The following is a 21,080-nucleotide window of genomic DNA, read 5'->3' as shown; positions in this document are numbered from 1 at the left end:
AGATAGACGATAGTATTAAATCAATCAAAAATATAACTTTCGTAAAGTAATTTGATTATAAACCGACATACCTATCTAAAATCTAAATTTTAATTTTACTTTATGTTTGTGTTGAACACCTTGTGCATACCCTGGGTCCAAGGGCTATGCACGCCACTGAGTATATACCTTCAAAGAAGATAGCGGGCGTGTAGTTGTCCTGCGTAGTAGTCATACATAGCGCATGCCACGGATCGACCGAACCGTGCACGTACGCGACCCGACCGGCGGGTATGTTTAAACCACCGAACTCTTCATTAGTCCACTCAGCACACGCGTTCACAAACACAGAGTCAAATCTGTAACGAAGAGAAAATAATATTAAAAATTGTTCAATGTACATACTTGTTTCAGTGTTTATTTTATAACTTAAGCTTATTTAAGCGATTATTTATGAACTATTTATGAAATTTATAGCTAATAAATCTAATAGGTTGGGGAAAAAGTCTTTTCGCATTATAGTATGTATGAACATGTAATAAAATCTCTTTGGCTATACTATTTGTATCTGGCTGGTTTTGGTATCAAATTAGGAAAATGTGTGAAGATGAGTGAATCTAATGAAGAAATTCCTTTTTACCTTTTAAAATTTTACTACAAAAAAGGTAAAAATGCAACGCAAGCCGCGAAAAAAATTTGGGTTTAGCGTTTTCAATCCGGAAATTTTGATGTCAAAGATGCACCTCGCTCTGGTTAGGAGGAGCCCTATGACGGATATAATGGATACCATTTTTGAAAAAGTGGACCAAGATGGGCAAATCAGTAGGTACAATGTAGCTGAAGAACTGGGAATTGACCACAAAACCATTTTTGACGGAGCTGATAAGAAGTGGATCATGACCGAACCATTTTTGAACTGGTGATGAGAAGTGGATCATGTACGACAAGAAAGTGCGAAAAAGGTCACGGTCAAAGGCCGATCAGGCTTCACAGACTGTGGCGAAACCCGGGTTAACTCGCAACAAGGTGACGCTGTGTGTGTAGTAGTAGGATTGGAAGGGCATTATTCATTATAAGCTGTTACCACCAGGCAGGACCATCAATTCTGAATTCTACTGCGAACAACTGATGAGATTAAAGCAAGAAGTTTAGAGAAAGCGGCCGGAATTAATCAACAGAAGAGGTGTGGTTTTTCATCATGATAACGCTAGACCTAACACATCTTTAGCCACTCAGCTAAAATTAAGATAGTTTGGCTGGGAGGTGGTAATGCATCCGCTGTATAGTCCTGACCTTACACCTTCAGATTTCCACCTGTTTCGGTCTCTTCAGAATTCTTTAGGCAGTGTCAGGTTAACATCACGAGAGGACTGCCAAAACTACTTGTCGCGGTTTTTTGATTTCAGAAACCCCAAAATTTCTATAGCAATGGGATTATGTCCCTACCTACCTATGCCTAATTTATGCAAAGGAAGAAAATAAATTCCAAAAACTTTTTAATGATGATAGTACTTCTAGAAAAAGAGGTAGTATTTAGATTTTATTACAACGTTCTACATAGATACTAGTTTGCGAAAAGACTATTATTCCCGCAACCCACTTTTCCGCAAATTTCTCCCTATATCACATTTCAATTTGTATGTCCACTTAAACTAACTTTATAACATTACTATCAGCAGGTGGATCAACTGAATTCCAAACTTTTTTCTCCAAAAGTGACAGATACTCTACATTCATAGCTTTTTGCCACCAGAGGAGTTTGATAACTTTATTGCCTACACATATGTTTGTGGCTTCTCAAAAATTCTGGTCTACATACCTATTTTATAATCGCCATATTTCGTCGGCGGTGTACCACGTGTACTGCGCATGGATCGGCAGCTGACAGACTCCTCTGTACTAGTCGCCACTTCCCCTCCAACTATAGCGCCGCCGACGTCTCGCGTCGTTTTTTCTCTCTTCCGCCTTTCCTCAGCAGAAGACTCGGCATCAGTAGAGGCCTGCTCTACCTCACTGTTGTTGCAGCAGTCATCGCCAGACTCACCATCTGTTAATTCATATAAAAATCATGTGATTTATTTATATTATATAAGACGAGAATTACGATATTCATCAATGTCAGCACATTTATTTTCAATAAAAAGTACATTAGGAATGTGCTTTTTACTAAGTAAGGTAAGCTGGTGAGCTGTTCCTGGTAAGGTAAGCTGGTGAGCTGTTCCCTTCTTCTCTAGGAAACACTTAACACTGCCCCTATGGTAATTCAAAATCAAAACCAATGTTATCAAAACGCAGGCATTTTATATGTTACGCACTTACGTAATAATTATTTGATAAAGCAATCTTACACTTCACACATTTTCTTGAATAAATATCTAAAGTTTTGAAGAGAAAAATTATTAGTAGTAAGGGCGAGTAAGTACCTTGCATTTCCACAGCTGGAGTCTCTCATAGGGCTCCACACGTCACTATGGATGAGTTCCAAGGGTCGGCCAACACGTTTCGTAGATCTTTTCGGAGCCCGGGCCACAGGCTTTCCTTCCAGGCAGGCGCAAACTTGTTGAAATCTTCTTTGTCATCCTGAAATGAACATACCTTTAAGACAATGATACCCTAACCGTCTATGCCATAAATCAGTATTCATGTTAAGTATTATTAGACTTAACTAACTTTGCAATATTGACTTCCTGCGCTTGATGTAGGACAGTCATCGATTGCTCTTTTGCAAAACAAAACATTCATTCTATCAGTGACGTGCATAGAGGGTATGTAAAGTATATGCAAATGTTTATTTAATTTTCATTTTCATTAATTCTTCATTTTATATCATCTGCATACCCTGTACATAGCCTCAATGCACGCTACTGCATTCTATATACACCCACATAGATCAGCAGATATAACAGGCTGGTGTTGTATACTACAACTGTCATGGACAAAACACCCATCTACATTCATGATCACAACCATGCCTCTTTCACATAATTTAATAACAGAAAACAAATTTTGCAGACAACTACGGAACGTAAAAAACATTGTTTAAGGTTTTATCAAAGTTATTTATGCTGTTTACATGAATATCTGTAGAGCTCTCCAGTTTAGTCGCTCCATCATCACAAGTGATCATCCTTTTCCATCCATCACCACGGAAAGATCTGGAGCAGTCTTATTCCTAGCCAGGACTGCACGGACAATGTGATCAAAAGAGTTAGTGTTTAAAATTATACAACTTTAGGAAGTAACAGTTTCTACCCTTAGTAAAAGTTTGTTCACTGGCAATACAGTACAGCGTCGCTGGTACAGTTGCTTTCGAGTATTGTAGCAGTATACTTCAGTTAAATTGAATGTATATCCAAACCCTGTTTTAAAGCCTATAAACACTTCAACAGCCTAGACAGTAGATCTAAAAGGAACGTTTGTAAGTGGATAAAAATCAATACAGGATTTGCGACACTAAAACGATTGCAGTAAGAAGTTTTACTAAGACCGAAAGTTTTGTTTCGATACGCGAAATCGACTACGACTGCGAGCGTGCAAATGTGCTAAGGGTAAAAAGTCTTTCCCCATCAAATAAATAAATGAAAATATCATAATAATGTACTCAAGACTCCCCAGTAAACTGGTTAAAAGTAAAAGTCTTTTAAACTGTAATAAACCACATCCGAGCATGTTCACATTGAAATTGCCTGGTCTCCCCGTCCTCCCGTGTCAAACGGATGGTAACCCCTTTAGACCCTGACCTATTACCCCCATCTCTCCCATCTCCCTTAATTCTTAAATCTAGACAGATTACGAGTCTTAGAATATCTACGTCGAGTTTGTAAACACTTATTTTTCTTCAGTTAAAGGCAAATCCGCGTAACTATTACGCACCAACGCCAACATTAATAATCAATCAAATCCAACATATTCATTAAAATTAATTTTGGTCAGAACATTTCAATTATAAGTATAGGTATTAAAGAAAATGTAGATAGAGCGAAAGTACAATCTCATGTTAAATGTTTTTAAGGAGAAGTAGAAAGCTTCTGAAATCCATTGGTTGATATTATAGTGTATTCTTAAATCTAAGTAAAAAAAAAAAAAAAAAAAAAACTGCATTGATAACCTCTTCCTTTATTTGAAGTCGGTTAGAACTATGAAAGAAGAAATAACCTACCCTACCCAGTAATGCGGAAGCCACTTAGGAAGAATAAGTTAAAAGTAGTTAATAATTAGTATATACAGTGGCGTGCATTGCATATATGCAAATAAGCAGTGCATACCCTACCCTCAGGGTCTTAAAGAGCCTTCAGATAGGACCATTAAAGTTTTGTAATTAAAAAAACACTAAGTAAAAAATATATGAAAGCGCCATCTAGTAATGAGCGGCCAAACTTCTAGGTCAATTGTCGCTAGACAGGCGACAGCGCAACCAGCGCGCGCGAGGCGCATAGCGTACAAAATAAAATCTTTAGCGTATATCTCTAAAAGCGTATTTTAATTTTTAACCGTAAATGCTAAACATTTACCTTTAAAAACACGTAAAAATCTCATGTTATCTATTGCAGGGTAAATCAATTATTATGAATCACTCGACATATGACGCCCTCTACTGTTGCATAGAAATATCAAATAAAATAAGCACGCCCAAAGAAAGAATCGTTCTGCTAGATGTGTGCGTGCAAGTTAGTAGTGTGTGTCGTGTAATGTTATAATCGTGCGCTTGTACTTACAAGATTAGCATCGGTCTTGTGTGAACAGTTTCATTCATAAATTCTCTATTCTCTAATTACGTGTTTCATTTTTTCTATGAATAAAATGATTTGCTTGGTTTGTTATTGTTGTTAAAGGTCATTATTCTTTTTTTAGAATTAAAAACATTATTCACAAATGTAAATACCTTTTAGTGTCTTTTAAGAAAATTAAGGATCTAATATTATCGAATTAGTCTTTCGTTTTGAAAATAATCTATGAAACCAAACGCTGTCTCAATTTTGAAAAATGAATAATTTAGGTTTTCCAGGAATCATTGGAGAGTGAGAGAGTTAACAATAAATATGGTTTCTATTTATTGTTTACATATCAAAATAAAATAGCGTTCGTACCCATACTTACAAAAAATTAAAGACATATTTTGACTAATTTCGATTGCAATATTATCATTAGCATATTCGATCGCCATTATTGTTTACCTTCGAACAATGCTGTATGGCGTTGGTGATAAATAAACGGTTCAAGTGCATAAATTCAGTAACTTATAAAAGTTTGAGCAGTGATAGTTTAATGTGTTAAGGTTAATTTATAGTTTATTCATTCATTTTATAATGAAAGCATATTCGTGCGGTCTTTGTTTGGGTTCAGTGTGCCTGGAAAAAGTACTTAGAGAAAACTTTAATTTCTATCCCTACTTATATCGTAAAATTAGAAATCATTCGCAAAGGAAGGAGTGTACCAATGTTACAAATATCCCAAAAAAAGGTGATAAAGTAACGCGTATATTTAATAATAAATATTACGAAAACTATTCTTGGCTAAGCGGCTTTGTACACACCAATCGATTAATTTGCTTTCCTTTTGTTTTATTGTCCAATATACGTAAAGTGTGGAATGATAAAGGATATTGTGATCTTAATAATTTTCATAAAAACGCTAAAAACATGATATGTTGGAAAAATATTATCATCATCAGTGTGCTTAGAAAATGCTGCCGAATGGTGTGTCATAATTTTGTGACGTAAATCAGGGTATGTACTTTTATTCAATTAGCAGTAGATAGACGATAGTATTAAATCAATCAAAAATATAACTTTCGTAAAGTAATTTGATTATAAACCGACATACCTATCTAAAATCTAAATTTTAATTTTACTTTATGTTTGTGTTGAACACCTTGTGCATACCCTGGGTCCAAGGGCTATGCACGCCACTGAGTATATACCTTCAAAGAAGATAGCGGGCGTGTAGTTGTCCTGCGTAGTAGTCATACATAGCGCATGCCACGGATCGACCGAACCGTGCACGTACGCGACCCGACCGGCGGGTATGTTTAAACCACCGAACTCTTCATTAGTCCACTCAGCACACGCGTTCACAAACACAGAGTCAAATCTGTAACGAAGAGAAAATAATATTAAAAATTGTTCAATGTACATACTTGTTTCAGTGTTTATTTTATAACTTAAGCTTATTTAAGCGATTATTTATGAACTATTTATGAAATTTATAGCTAATAAATCTAATAGGTTGGGGAAAAAGTCTTTTCGCATTATAGTATGTATGAACATGTAATAAAATCTCTTTGGCTATACTATTTGTATCTGGCTGGTTTTGGTATCAAATTAGGAAAATGTGTGAAGATGAGTGAATCTAATGAAGAAATTCCTTTTTACCTTTTAAAATTTTACTACAAAAAAGGTAAAAATGCAACGCAAGCCGCGAAAAAAATTTGGGTTTAGCGTTTTCAATCCGGAAATTTTGATGTCAAAGATGCACCTCGCTCTGGTTAGGAGGAGCCCTATGACGGATATAATGGATACCATTTTTGAAAAAGTGGACCAAGATGGGCAAATCAGTAGGTACAATGTAGCTGAAGAACTGGGAATTGACCACAAAACCATTTTTGACGGAGCTGATAAGAAGTGGATCATGACCGAACCATTTTTGAACTGGTGATGAGAAGTGGATCATGTACGACAAGAAAGTGCGAAAAAGGTCACGGTCAAAGGCCGATCAGGCTTCACAGACTGTGGCGAAACCCGGGTTAACTCGCAACAAGGTGACGCTGTGTGTGTAGTAGTAGGATTGGAAGGGCATTATTCATTATAAGCTGTTACCACCAGGCAGGACCATCAATTCTGAATTCTACTGCGAACAACTGATGAGATTAAAGCAAGAAGTTTAGAGAAAGCGGCCGGAATTAATCAACAGAAGAGGTGTGGTTTTTCATCATGATAACGCTAGACCTAACACATCTTTAGCCACTCAGCTAAAATTAAGATAGTTTGGCTGGGAGGTGGTAATGCATCCGCTGTATAGTCCTGACCTTACACCTTCAGATTTCCACCTGTTTCGGTCTCTTCAGAATTCTTTAGGCAGTGTCAGGTTAACATCACGAGAGGACTGCCAAAACTACTTGTCGCGGTTTTTTGATTTCAGAAACCCCAAAATTTCTATAGCAATGGGATTATGTCCCTACCTACCTATGCCTAATTTATGCAAAGGAAGAAAATAAATTCCAAAAACTTTTTAATGATGATAGTACTTCTAGAAAAAGAGGTAGTATTTAGATTTTATTACAACGTTCTACATAGATACTAGTTTGCGAAAAGACTATTATTCCCGCAACCCACTTTTCCGCAAATTTCTCCCTATATCACATTTCAATTTGTATGTCCACTTAAACTAACTTTATAACATTACTATCAGCAGGTGGATCAACTGAATTCCAAACTTTTTTCTCCAAAAGTGACAGATACTCTACATTCATAGCTTTTTGCCACCAGAGGAGTTTGATAACTTTATTGCCTACACATATGTTTGTGGCTTCTCAAAAATTCTGGTCTACATACCTATTTTATAATCGCCATATTTCGTCGGCGGTGTACCACGTGTACTGCGCATGGATCGGCAGCTGACAGACTCCTCTGTACTAGTCGCCACTTCCCCTCCAACTATAGCGCCGCCGACGTCTCGCGTCGTTTTTTCTCTCTTCCGCCTTTCCTCAGCAGAAGACTCGGCATCAGTAGAGGCCTGCTCTACCTCACTGTTGTTGCAGCAGTCATCGCCAGACTCACCATCTGTTAATTCATATAAAAATCATGTGATTTATTTATATTATATAAGACGAGAATTACGATATTCATCAATGTCAGCACATTTATTTTCAATAAAAAGTACATTAGGAATGTGCTTTTTACTAAGTAAGGTAAGCTGGTGAGCTGTTCCTGGTAAGGTAAGCTGGTGAGCTGTTCCCTTCTTCTCTAGGAAACACTTAACACTGCCCCTATGGTAATTCAAAATCAAAACCAATGTTATCAAAACGCAGGCATTTTATATGTTACGCACTTACGTAATAATTATTTGATAAAGCAATCTTACACTTCACACATTTTCTTGAATAAATATCTAAAGTTTTGAAGAGAAAAATTATTAGTAGTAAGGGCGAGTAAGTACCTTGCATTTCCACAGCTGGAGTCTCTCATAGGGCTCCACACGTCACTATGGATGAGTTCCAAGGGTCGGCCAACACGTTTCGTAGATCTTTTCGGAGCCCGGGCCACAGGCTTTCCTTCCAGGCAGGCGCAAACTTGTTGAAATCTTCTTTGTCATCCTGAAATGAACATACCTTTAAGACAATGATACCCTAACCGTCTATGCCATAAATCAGTATTCATGTTAAGTATTATTAGACTTAACTAACTTTGCAATATTGACTTCCTGCGCTTGATGTAGGACAGTCATCGATTGCTCTTTTGCAAAACAAAACATTCATTCTATCAGTGACGTGCATAGAGGGTATGTAAAGTATATGCAAATGTTTATTTAATTTTCATTTTCATTAATTCTTCATTTTATATCATCTGCATACCCTGTACATAGCCTCAATGCACGCTACTGCATTCTATATACACCCACATAGATCAGCAGATATAACAGGCTGGTGTTGTATACTACAGCTGTCATGGACAAAACACCCATCTACATTCATGATCACAACCATGCCTCTTTCACATAATTTAATAACAGAAAACAAATTTTGCAGACAACTACGGAACGTAAAAAACATTGTTTAAGGTTTTATCAAAGTTATTTATGCTGTTTACATGAATATCTGTAGAGCTCTCCAGTTTAGTCGCTCCATCATCACAAGTGATCATCCTTTTCCATCCATCACCACGGAAAGATCTGGAGCAGTCTTATTCCTAGCCAGGACTGCACGGACAATGTGATCAAAAGAGTTAGTGTTTAAAATTATACAACTTTAGGAAGTAACAGTTTCTACCCTTAGTAAAAGTTTGTTCACTGGCAATACAGTACAGCGTCGCTGGTACAGTTGCTTTCGAGTATTGTAGCAGTATACTTCAGTTAAATTGAATGTATATCCAAACCCTGTTTTAAAGCCTATAAACACTTCAACAGCCTAGACAGTAGATCTAAAAGGAACGTTTGTAAGTGGATAAAAATCAATACAGGATTTGCGACACTAAAACGATTGCAGTAAGAAGTTTTACTAAGACCGAAAGTTTTGTTTCGATACGCGAAATCGACTACGACTGCGAGCGTGCAAATGTGCTAAGGGTAAAAAGTCTTTCCCCATCAAATAAATAAATGAAAATATCATAATAATGTACTCAAGACTCCCCAGTAAACTGGTTAAAAGTAAAAGTCTTTTAAACTGTAATAAACCACATCCGAGCATGTTCACATTGAAATTGCCTGGTCTCCCCGTCCTCCCGTGTCAAACGGATGGTAACCCCTTTAGACCCTGACCTATTACCCCCATCTCTCCCATCCCCCTTAATTCTTAAATCTAGACAGATTACGAGTCTTAGAATATCTACGTCGAGTTTGTAAACACTTATTTTTCTTCAGTTAAAGGCAAATCCGCGTAACTATTACGCACCAACGCCAACATTAATAATCAATCAAATCCAACATATTCATTAAAATTAATTTTGGTCAGAACATTTCAATTATAAGTATAGGTATTAAAGAAAATGTAGATAGAGCGAAAGTACAATCTCATGTTAAATGTTTTTAAGGAGAAGTAGAAAGCTTCTGAAATCCATTGGTTGATATTATAGTGTATTCTTAAATCTAAGTAAAAAAAAAAAAAAAAAACTGCATTGATAACCTCTTCCTTTATTTGAAGTCGGTTAGAACTATGAAAGAAGAAATAACCTACCCTACCCAGTAATGCGGAAGCCACTTAGGAAGAATAAGTTAAAAGTAGTTAATAATTAGTATATACAGTGGCGTGCATTGCATATATGCAAATAAGCAGTGCATACCCTACCCTCAGGGTCTTAAAGAGCCTTCAGATAGGACCATTAAAGTTTTGTAATTAAAAAAACACTAAGTAAAAAATATATGAAAGCGCCATCTAGTAATGAGCGGCCAAACTTCTAGGTCAATTGTCGCTAGACAGGCGACAGCGCAACCAGCGCGCGCGAGGCGCATAGCGTACAAAATAAAATCTTTAGCGTATATCTCTAAAAGCGTATTTTAATTTTTAACCGTAAATGCTAAACATTTACCTTTTAAAACACGTAAAAATCTCATGTTATCTATTGCAGGGTAAATCAATTATTATGAATCACTCGACATATGACGCCCTCTACTGTTGCATAGAAATATCAAATAAAATAAGCACGCCCAAAGAAAGAATCGTTCTGCTAGATGTGTGCGTGCAAGTTAGTAGTGTGTGTCGTGTAATGTTATAATCGTGCGCTTGTACTTACAAGATTAGCATCGGTCTTGTGTGAACAGTTTCATTCATAAATTCTCTATTCTCTAATTACGTGTTTCATTTTTTCTATGAATAAAATGATTTGCTTGGTTTGTTATTGTTGTTAAAGGTCATTATTCTTTTTTTAGAATTAAAAACATTATTCACAAATGTAAATACCTTTTAGTGTCTTTTAAGAAAATTAAGGATCTAATATTATCGAATTAGTCTTTCGTTTTGAAAATAATCTATGAAACCAAACGCTGTCTCAATTTTGAAAAATGAATAATTTAGGTTTTCCAGGAATCATTGGAGAGTGAGAGAGTTAACAATAAATATGGTTTCTATTTATTGTTTACATATCAAAATAAAATAGCGTTCGTACCCATACTTACAAAAAATTAAAGACATATTTTGACTAATTTCGATTGCAATATTATCATTAGCATATTCGATCGCCATTATTGTTTACCTTCGAACAATGCTGTATGGCGTTGGTGATAAATAAACGGTTCAAGTGCATAAATTCAGTAACTTATAAAAGTTTGAGCAGTGATAGTTTAATGTGTTAAGGTTAATTTATAGTTTATTCATTCATTTTATAATGAAAGCATATTCGTGCGGTCTTTGTTTGGGTTCAGTGTGCCTGGAAAAAGTACTTAGAGAAAACTTTAATTTCTATCCCTACTTATATCGTAAAATTAGAAATCATTCGCAAAGGAAGGAGTGTACCAATGTTACAAATATCCCAAAAAAAGGTGATAAAGTAACGCGTATATTTAATAATAAATATTACGAAAACTATTCTTGGCTAAGCGGCTTTGTACACACCAATCGATTAATTTGCTTTCCTTTTGTTTTATTGTCCAATATACGTAAAGTGTGGAATGATAAAGGATATTGTGATCTTAATAATTTTCATAAAAACGCTAAAAACATGATATGTTGGAAAAATATTATCATCATCAGTGTGCTTAGAAAATGCTGCCGAATGGTGTGTCATAATTTTGTGACGTAAATCAGGGTATGTACTTTTATTCAATTAGCAGTAGATAGACGATAGTATTAAATCAATCAAAAATGCCACTGAGTATATACCTTCAAAGAAGATAGCGGGCGTGTAGTTGTCCTGCGTAGTAGTCATACATAGCGCATGCCACGGATCGACCGAACCGTGCACGTACGCGACCCGACCGGCGGGTATGTTTAAACCACCGAACTCTTCATTAGTCCACTCAGCACACGCGTTCACAAACACAGAGTCAAATCTGTAACGAAGAGAAAATAATATTAAAAATTGTTCAATGTACATACTTGTTTCAGTGTTTATTTTATAACTTAAGCTTATTTAAGCGATTATTTATGAACTATTTATGAAATTTATAGCTAATAAATCTAATAGGTTGGGGAAAAAGTCTTTTCGCATTATAGTATGTATGAACATGTAATAAAATCTCTTTGGCTATACTATTTGTATCTGGCTGGTTTTGGTATCAAATTAGGAAAATGTGTGAAGATGAGTGAATCTAATGAAGAAATTCCTTTTTACCTTTTAAAATTTTACTACAAAAAAGGTAAAAATGCAACGCAAGCCGCGAAAAAAATTTGGGTTTAGCGTTTTCAATCCGGAAATTTTGATGTCAAAGATGCACCTCGCTCTGGTTAGGAGGAGCCCTATGACGGATATAATGGATACCATTTTTGAAAAAGTGGACCAAGATGGGCAAATCAGTAGGTACAATGTAGCTGAAGAACTGGGAATTGACCACAAAACCATTTTTGACGGAGCTGATAAGAAGTGGATCATGACCGAACCATTTTTGAACTGGTGATGAGAAGTGGATCATGTACGACAAGAAAGTGCGAAAAAGGTCACGGTCAAAGGCCGATCAGGCTTCACAGACTGTGGCGAAACCCGGGTTAACTCGCAACAAGGTGACGCTGTGTGTGTAGTAGTAGGATTGGAAGGGCATTATTCATTATAAGCTGTTACCACCAGGCAGGACCATCAATTCTGAATTCTACTGCGAACAACTGATGAGATTAAAGCAAGAAGTTTAGAGAAAGCGGCCGGAATTAATCAACAGAAGAGGTGTGGTTTTTCATCATGATAACGCTAGACCTAACACATCTTTAGCCACTCAGCTAAAATTAAGATAGTTTGGCTGGGAGGTGGTAATGCATCCGCTGTATAGTCCTGACCTTACACCTTCAGATTTCCACCTGTTTCGGTCTCTTCAGAATTCTTTAGGCAGTGTCAGGTTAACATCACGAGAGGACTGCCAAAACTACTTGTCGCGGTTTTTTGATTTCAGAAACCCCAAAATTTCTATAGCAATGGGATTATGTCCCTACCTACCTATGCCTAATTTATGCAAAGGAAGAAAATAAATTCCAAAAACTTTTTAATGATGATAGTACTTCTAGAAAAAGAGGTAGTATTTAGATTTTATTACAACGTTCTACATAGATACTAGTTTGCGAAAAGACTATTATTCCCGCAACCCACTTTTCCGCAAATTTCTCCCTATATCACATTTCAATTTGTATGTCCACTTAAACTAACTTTATAACATTACTATCAGCAGGTGGATCAACTGAATTCCAAACTTTTTTCTCCAAAAGTGACAGATACTCTACATTCATAGCTTTTTGCCACCAGAGGAGTTTGATAACTTTATTGCCTACACATATGTTTGTGGCTTCTCAAAAATTCTGGTCTACATACCTATTTTATAATCGCCATATTTCGTCGGCGGTGTACCACGTGTACTGCGCATGGATCGGCAGCTGACAGACTCCTCTGTACTAGTCGCCACTTCCCCTCCAACTATAGCGCCGCCGACGTCTCGCGTCGTTTTTTCTCTCTTCCGCCTTTCCTCAGCAGAAGACTCGGCATCAGTAGAGGCCTGCTCTACCTCACTGTTGTTGCAGCAGTCATCGCCAGACTCACCATCTGTTAATTCATATAAAAATCATGTGATTTATTTATATTATATAAGACGAGAATTACGATATTCATCAATGTCAGCACATTTATTTTCAATAAAAAGTACATTAGGAATGTGCTTTTTACTATACAGAATAACCTTCCTTGGATTTATTTAATGGTTCTATAAATCGGTAACGCTGAATAACCGACAAAAATGCACAACTTTCTCTTAGCGTTCAATTTATTATGTAGACTAGACTGCGGGATTAATGAATAGGCAATGCATCCAAAAACAAAGGTTTCCTTTACAAATAGTGTGTCGGGACCACACTTCCTCAGTGTTGCTTCTGGTATTCAAATACATCTGCTGAGTACAATGCGGTAAGGTAAGCTGGTGAGCTGTTCCCTTCTTCTCTAGGAAACACTTAACACTGCCCCTATGGTAATTCAAAATCAAAACCAATGTTATCAAAACGCAGGCATTTTATATGTTACGCACTTACGTAATAATTATTTGATAAAGCAATCTTACACTTCACACATTTTCTTGAATAAATATCTAAAGTTTTGAAGAGAAAAATTATTAGTAGTAAGGGCGAGTAAGTACCTTGCATTTCCACAGCTGGAGTCTCTCATAGGGCTCCACACGTCACTATGGATGAGTTCCAAGGGTCGGCCAACACGTTTCGTAGATCTTTTCGGAGCCCGGGCCACAGGCTTTCCTTCCAGGCAGGCGCAAACTTGTTGAAATCTTCTTTGTCATCCTGAAATGAACATACCTTTAAGACAATGATACCCTAACCGTCTATGCCATAAATCAGTATTCATGTTAAGTATTATTAGACTTAACTAACTTTGCAATATTGACTTCCTGCGCTTGATGTAGGACAGTCATCGATTGCTCTTTTGCAAAACAAAACATTCATTCTATCAGTGACGTGCATAGAGGGTATGTAAAGTATATGCAAATGTTTATTTAATTTTCATTTTCATTAATTCTTCATTTTATATCATCTGCATACCCTGTACATAGCCTCAATGCACGCTACTGCATTCTATATACACCCACATAGATTAGCAGATATAACAGGCTGGTGTTGTATACTACAACTGTCATGGACAAAACACCCATCTACATTCATGATCACAACCATGCCTCTTTCACATAATTTAATAACAGAAAACAAATTTTGCAGACAACTACGGAACGTAAAAAACATTGTTTAAGGTTTTATCAAAGTTATTTATGCTGTTTACATGAATATCTGTAGAGCTCTCCAGTTTAGTCGCTCCATCATCACAAGTGATCATCCTTTTCCATCCATCACCACGGAAAGATCTGGAGCAGTCTTATTCCTAGCCAGGACTGCACGGACAATGTGATCAAAAGAGTTAGTGTTTAAAATTATACAACTTTAGGAAGTAACAGTTTCTACCCTTAGTAAAAGTTTGTTCACTGGCAATACAGTACAGCGTCGCTGGTACAGTTGCTTTCGAGTATTGTAGCAGTATACTTCAGTTAAATTGAATGTATATCCAAACCCTGTTTTAAAGCCTATAAACACTTCAACAGCCTAGACAGTAGATCTAAAAGGAACGTTTGTAAGTGGATAAAAATCAATACAGGATTTGCGACACTAAAACGATTGCAGTAAGAAGTTTTACTAAGACCGAAAGTTTTGTTTCGATACGCGAAATCGACTACGACTGCGAGCGTGCAAATGTGCTAAGGGTAAAAAGTCTTTCCCCATCAAATAAATAAATGAAAATATCATAATAATGTACTCAAGACTCCCCAGTAAACTGGTTAAAAGTAAAAGTCTTTTAAACTGTAATAAACCACATCCGAGCATGTTCACATTGAAATTGCCTGGTCTCCCCGTCCTCCCGTGTCAAACGGATGGTAACCCCTTTAGACCCTGACCTATTACCCCCATCTCTCCCATCCCCCTTAATTCTTAAATCTAGACAGATTACGAGTCTTAGAATATCTACGTCGAGTTTGTAAACACTTATTTTTCTTCAGTTAAAGGCAAATCCGCGTAACTATTACGCACCAACGCCAACATTAATAATCAATCAAATCCAACATATTCATTAAAATTAATTTTGGTCAGAACATTTCAATTATAAGTATAGGTATTAAAGAAAATGTAGATAGAGCGAAAGTACAATCTCATGTTAAATGTTTTTAAGGAGAAGTAGAAAGCTTCTGAAATCCATTGGTTGATATTATAGTGTATTCTTAAATCTAAGTATAAAAAAAAAAAAAAAAAAAAAAAAACTGCATTGATAACCTCTTCCTTTATTTGAAGTCGGTTAGAACTATGAAAGAAGAAATAACCTACCCTACCCAGTAATGCGGAAGCCACTTAGGAAGAATAAGTTAAAAGTAGTTAATAATTAGTATATACAGTGGCGTGCATTGCATATATGCAAATAAGCAGTGCATACCCTACCCTCAGGGTCTTAAAGAGCCTTCAGATAGGACCATTAAAGTTTTGTAATTAAAAAAACACTAAGTAAAAAATATATGAAAGCGCCATCTAGTAATGAGCGGCCAAACTTCTAGGTCAATTGTCGCTAGACAGGCGACAGCGCAACCAGCGCGCGCGAGGCGCATAGCGTACAAAATAAAATCTTTAGCGTATATCTCTAAAAGCGTATTTTAATTTTTAACCGTAAATGCTAAACATTTACCTTTTAAAACACGTAAAAATCTCATGTTATCTATTGCAGGGTAAATCAATTATTATGAATCACTCGACATATGACGCCCTCTACTGTTGCATAGAAATATCAAATAAAATAAGCACGCCCAAAGAAAGAATCGTTCTGCTAGATGTGTGCGTGCAAGTTAGTAGTGTGTGTCGTGTAATGTTATAATCGTGCGCTTGTACTTACAAGATTAGCATCGGTCTTGTGTGAACAGTTTCATTCATAAATTCTCTATTCTCTAATTACGTGTTTCATTTTTTCTATGAATAAAATGATTTGCTTGGTTTGTTATTGTTGTTAAAGGTCATTATTCTTTTTTTAGAATTAAAAACATTATTCACAAATGTAAATACCTTTTAGTGTCTTTTAAGAAAATTAAGGATCTAATATTATCGAATTAGTCTTTCGTTTTGAAAATAATCTATGAAACCAAACGCTGTCTCAATTTTGAAAAATGAATAATTTAGGTTTTCCAGGAATCATTGGAGAGTGAGAGAGTTAACAATAAATATGGTTTCTATTTATTGTTTACATATCAAAATAAAATAGCGTTCGTACCCATACTTACAAAAAATTAAAGACATATTTTGACTAATTTCGATTGCAATATTATCATTAGCATATTCGATCGCCATTATTGTTTACCTTCGAACAATGCTGTATGGCGTTGGTGATAAATAAACGGTTCAAGTGCATAAATTCAGTAACTTATAAAAGTTTGAGCAGTGATAGTTTAATGTGTTAAGGTTAATTTATAGTTTATTCATTCATTTTATAATGAAAGCATATTCGTGCGGTCTTTGTTTGGGTTCAGTGTGCCTGGAAAAAGTACTTAGAGAAAACTTTAATTTCTATCCCTACTTATATCGTAAAATTAGAAATCATTCGCAAAGGAAGGAGTGTACCAATGTTACAAATATCCCAAAAAAAGGTGATAAAGTAACGCGTATATTTAATAATAAATATTACGAAAACTATTCTTGGCTAAGCGGCTTTGTACACACCAATCGATTAATTTGCTTTCCTTTTGTTTTATTGTCCAATATACGTAAAGTGTGGAATGATAAAGGATATTGTGATCTTAATAATTTTCATAAAAACGCTAAAAACATGATATGTTGGAAAAATATTATCATCATCAGTGTGCTTAGAAAATGCTGCCGAATGGTGTGTCATAATTTTGTGACGTAAATCAGGGTATGTACTTTTATTCAATTAGCAGTAGATAGACGATAGTATTAAATCAATCAAAAATATAACTTTCGTAAAGTAATTTGATTATAAACCGACATACCTATCTAAAATCTAAATTTTAATTTTACTTTATGTTTGTGTTGAACACCTTGTGCATACCCTGGGTCCAAGGGCTATGCACGCCACTGAGTATATACCTTCAAAGAAGATAGCGGGCGTGTAGTTGTCCTGCGTAGTAGTCATACATAGCGCATGCCACGGATCGACCGAACCGTGCACGTACGCGACCCGACCGGCGGGTATGTTTAAACCACCGAACTCTTCATTAGTCCACTCAGCACACGCGTTCACAAACACAGAGTCAAATCTGTAACGAAGAGAAAATAATATTAAAAATTGTTCAATGTACATACTTGTTTCAGTGTTTATTTTATAAATTAAGCTTATTTAAGCGATTATTTATGAACTATTTATGAAATTTATAGCTAATAAATCTAATAGGTTGGGGAAAAAGTCTTTTCGCATTATAGTATGTATGAACATGTAATAAAATCTCTTTGGCTATACTATTTGTATCTGGCTGGTTTTGGTATCAAATTAGGAAAATGTGTGAAGATGAGTGAATCTAATGAAGAAATTCCTTTTTACCTTTTAAAATTTTACTACAAAAAAGGTAAAAATGCAACGCAAGCCGCGAAAAAAATTTGGGTTTAGCGTTTTCAATCCGGAAATTTTGATGTCAAAGATGCACCTCGCTCTGGTTAGGAGGAGCCCTATGACGGATATAATGGATGCCATTTTTGAAAAAGTGGACCAAGATGGGCAAATCAGTAGGTACAATGTAGCTGAAGAACTGGGAATTGACCACAAAACCATTTTTGACGGAGCTGATAAGAAGTGGATCATGACCGAACCATTTTTGAACTGGTGATGAGAAGTGGATCATGTACGACAAGAAAGTGCGAAAAAGGTCACGGTCAAAGGCCGATCAGGCTTCACAGACTGTGGCGAAACCCGGGTTAACTCGCAACAAGGTGACGCTGTGTGTGTAGTAGTAGGATTGGAAGGGCATTATTCATTATAAGCTGTTACCACCAGGCAGGACCATCAATTCTGAATTCTACTGCGAACAACTGATGAGATTAAAGCAAGAAGTTTAGAGAAAGCGGCCGGAATTAATCAACAGAAGAGGTGTGGTTTTTCATCATGATAACGCTAGACCTAACACATCTTTAGCCACTCAGCTAAAATTAAGATAGTTTGGCTGGGAGGTGGTAATGCATCCGCTGTATAGTCCTGACCTTACACCTTCAGATTTCCACCTGTTTCGGTCTCTTCAGAATTCTTTAGGCAGTGTCAGGTTAACATCACGAGAGGACTGCCAAAACTACTTGTCGCGGTTTTTTGATTTCAGAAACCCCAAAATTTCTATAGCAATGGGATTATGTCCCTACCTACCTATGCCTAATTTATGCAAAGGAAGAAAATAAATTCCAAAAACTTTTTAATGATGATAGTACTTCTAGAAAAAGAGGTAGTATTTAGATTTTATTACAACGTTCTACATAGATACTAGTTTGCGAAAAGACTATTATTCCCGCAACCCACTTTTCCGCAAATTTCTCCCTATATCACATTTCAATTTGTATGTCCACTTAAACTAACTTTATAACATTACTATCAGCAGGTGGATCAACTGAATTCCAAACTTTTTTCTCCAAAAGTGACAGATACTCTACATTCATAGCTTTTTGCCACCAGAGGAGTTTGATAACTTTATTGCCTACACATATGTTTGTGGCTTCTCAAAAATTCTGGTCTACATACCTATTTTATAATCGCCATATTTCGTCGGCGGTGTACCACGTGTACTGCGCATGGATCGGCAGCTGACAGACTCCTCTGTACTAGTCGCCACTTCCCCTCCAACTATAGCGCCGCCGACGTCTCGCGTCGTTTTTTCTCTCTTCCGCCTTTCCTCAGCAGAAGACTCGGCATCAGTAGAGGCCTGCTCTACCTCACTGTTGTTGCAGCAGTCATCGCCAGACTCACCATCTGTTAATTCATATAAAAATCATGTGATTTATTTATATTATATAAGACGAGAATTACGATATTCATCAATGTCAGCACATTTATTTTCAATAAAAAGTACATTAGGAATGTGCTTTTTACTAAGTAAGGTAAGCTGGTGAGCTGTTCCTGGTAAGGTAAGCTGGTGAGCTGTTCCCTTCTTCTCTAGGAAACACTTAACACTGCCCCTATGGTAATTCAAAATCAAAACCAATGTTATCAAAACGCAGGCATTTTATATGTTACGCACTTACGTAATAATTATTTGATAAAGCAATCTTACACTTCACACATTTTCTTGAATAAATATCTAAAGTTTTGAAGAGAAAAATTATTAGTAGTAAGGGCGAGTAAGTACCTTGCATTTCCACAGCTGGAGTCTCTCATAGGGCTCCACACGTCACTATGGATGAGTTCCAAGGGTCGGCCAACACGTTTCGTAGATCTTTTCGGAGCCCGGGCCACAGGCTTTCCTTCCAGGCAGGCGCAAACTTGTTGAAATCTTCTTTGTCATCCTGAAATGAACATACCTTTAAGACAATGATACCCTAACCGTCTATGCCATAAATCAGTATTCATGTTAAGTATTATTAGACTTAACTAACTTTGCAATATTGACTTCCTGCGCTTGATGTAGGACAGTCATCGATTGCTCTTTTGCAAAACAAAACATTCATTCTATCAGTGACGTGCATAGAGGGTATGTAAAGTATATGCAAATGTTTATTTAATTTTCATTTTCATTAATTCTTCATTTTATATCATCTGCATACCCTGTACATAGCCTCAATGCACGCTACTGCATTCTATATACACCCACATAGATTAGCAGATATAACAGGCTGGTGTTGTATACTACAACTGTCATGGACAAAACACCCATCTACATTCATGATCACAACCATGCCTCTTTCACATAATTTAATAACAGAAAACAAATTTTGCAGACAACTACGGAACGTAAAAAACATTGTTTAAGGTTTTATCAAAGTTATTTATGCTGTTTACATGAATATCTGTAGAGCTCTCCAGTTTAGTCGCTCCATCATCACAAGTGATCATCCTTTTCCATCCATCACCACGGAAAGATCTGGAGCAGTCTTATTCCTAGCCAGGACTGCACGGACAATGTGATCAAAAGAGTTAGTGTTTAAAATTATACAACTTTAGGAAGTAACAGTTTCTACCCTTAGTAAAAGTTTGTTCACTGGCAATACAGTACAGCGTCGCTGGTACAGTTGCTTTCGAGTATTGTAGCAGTATACTTCAGTTAAATTGAATGTATATCCAAACCCTGTTTTAAAGCCTATAAACACTTCAACAGCCTAGACAGTAGATCTAAAAGGAACGTTTGTAAGTGGATAAAAATCAATACAGGATTTGCGACACTAAAACGATTGCAGTAAGAAGTTTTACTAAGACCGAAAGTTTTGTTTCGATACGCGAAATCGACTACGACTGCGAGCGTGCAAATGTGCTAAGGGTAAAAAGTCTTTCCCCATCAAATAAATAAATGAAAATATCATAATAATGTACTCAAGACTCCCCAGTAAACTGGTTAAAAGTAAAAGTCTTTTAAACTGTAATAAACCACATCCGAGCATGTTCACATTGAAATTGCCTGGTCTCCCCGTCCTCCCGTGTCAAACGGATGGTAACCCCTTTAGACCCTGACCTATTACCCCCATCTCTCCCATCCCCCTTAATTCTTAAATCTAGACAGATTACGAGTCTTAGAATATCTACGTCGAGTTT

Source organism: Pararge aegeria (genome assembly GCF_905163445.1).
Source record: "Pararge aegeria chromosome W unlocalized genomic scaffold, ilParAegt1.1 SUPER_W_unloc_3, whole genome shotgun sequence".
Taxonomy (NCBI): domain Eukaryota; kingdom Metazoa; phylum Arthropoda; class Insecta; order Lepidoptera; family Nymphalidae; genus Pararge; species Pararge aegeria.
Note: the sequence above shows the minus strand (reverse complement) of the source record.